This window comes from Myotis davidii, unplaced genomic scaffold (genome assembly GCF_000327345.1).
Source record: "Myotis davidii unplaced genomic scaffold, ASM32734v1 scaffold436, whole genome shotgun sequence".
Lineage (NCBI taxonomy): Eukaryota > Metazoa > Chordata > Mammalia > Chiroptera > Vespertilionidae > Myotis > Myotis davidii.
In genome coordinates, this window is record NW_006292604.1 from 103,759 (window position 1) to 105,598 (window position 1,840).

Below are 1,840 nucleotides of genomic sequence, written 5' to 3' on the forward strand. Positions count from 1 at the left end.
CTTAACACTTGCTGGAACTGTACACTTAAAAATAGTCAAACTTGTAAGTTTCATGATATGTATATTTTATTACAATTTTGAAATGTCATCATGGCCCAAAAGGAGTTAATCCCTCTGCCATACCCTCACCCCCAACTAAGATTCTATGTTGAGGGCTGGGGCTTTGGACTCTTTTTCTATCCACTATTTGCAGGACAGAATCATGTTGTGGACAAAAATAACGGGACCCCTATACTTAGGATATGGGTTCAGTTGTATGTAAGTTACCCAAAACAGTAGCTTAAACTAGAAGGATACACATTTCTCCCACATATAATCTGGAAGTGGGCAGTGCAGGGATGGCAGGGTGACCCTGTTCCAAGCAGTCATTTAGGGATCCAACCTCCTCTCTCTTGTGTTCTGCCATTTCTCAGATGTTTCTCTCATCTATATATATAAAAGCCCAGCGACCGGAATGGTGGAACAACCAGAACAACTTGAACGACTGGTGGCTATAATGTGCACTGCGGCAGCCAACCAGCCTGAACTGCCTGTGGCCCCTCTCCCTGGCCAGCCCCACCCCTGATCGCCCCCCTCCCACTCTGATCAGGGGCAGGGCCAGCCAGCCAAACACCCTCGGCCCCACCCCCCCACTGGCACAGCCTGATGGGCCCCCATCAGGGTGGGCTGGCCAAACCCCACCTATGCATGAATTCGTGCACCAGGTCTCTAGTTAAAAAAATAAAAATCATGGAAATGTGTGCATATTAAAGCTCTCTGAAGTTTTTGCAAATTAAAACTTTTTATTTATTTATTATCTATAAAGTTATGGTCATTGAATGTTAGCTTTGGGACTCCACATTTTAATATGCAAAAACCAACTTGTCTTGATGTTAAAAATCCTAAAGAGATGATCAATCTAATCAGAGGCAGGATATTCCAATTCAATATAAATCCTAACAGAAGACCCTAAACAGAAGGCAGACACAGTTTGCTCCTTCTGGGGACTTTTTTGTACTCAGCTGGTCTTTCAGCTTCTGATGGCCACCAAACATGCAATTACATTTTTATTTTTCTATCTGAATAAAATCATCCCATGTACTTTTTGGAATGAAGAGTGAATTTTAAAGACATACATAGTATCTCTGTGGGCAAATAACATTTTTATCAAAGAGAAGAACACTGTCAAAGAGAGTTAACATACATTCTGTCAGTGATGAACCTAAGAGAGTCACATTTTAAAATTCACAAGCCATGTAACATCTCTATTGTTACCAGGTCACTGCAGAAATAATTGTATTACAAGGGTCATTTTTTACTTAATAGGTGGTAAATGCCAATGGGACTATGATAATACTTTCTTTCATCAGTGATCATATTGGACATATTTTGCAAACATGTTTGGTTCCCACACCATTCATGTATCCTAGATTGATAATTATCCTACTAGGAAACCATTGCCAAAACAGCTTGACTAACAGAGGTTTTTGTTTTGTTTCTATTTTTTTCAAGCTATGCAGGTATGAAAGGCTAATTCCCATCTTCATAGTTTTCCTTCAATCTGGATTTAAAATATGGGATACTTGCCTCTCCCTAAAACAACTGCTAATGGTTAGGTACTGACAAACAAATCTGTCCACTGACCTACCCCCATATTCAGCTAATAATATCTGATAAGAAAACCTTGATTCAATCACAACATTTAGCCACTCATTTATTCTCCAGAACTTTTAAGCTTTTCTGGAATAGTGCAGAGCCAGCTGCTGTGCCATTTGCCTGTGTTTAGTCAAATGAGAGATTTTATTGCCTTATATTATAATGAAAGCAGGCCACATTTGCCAACATTAAAGAGCAACTACGA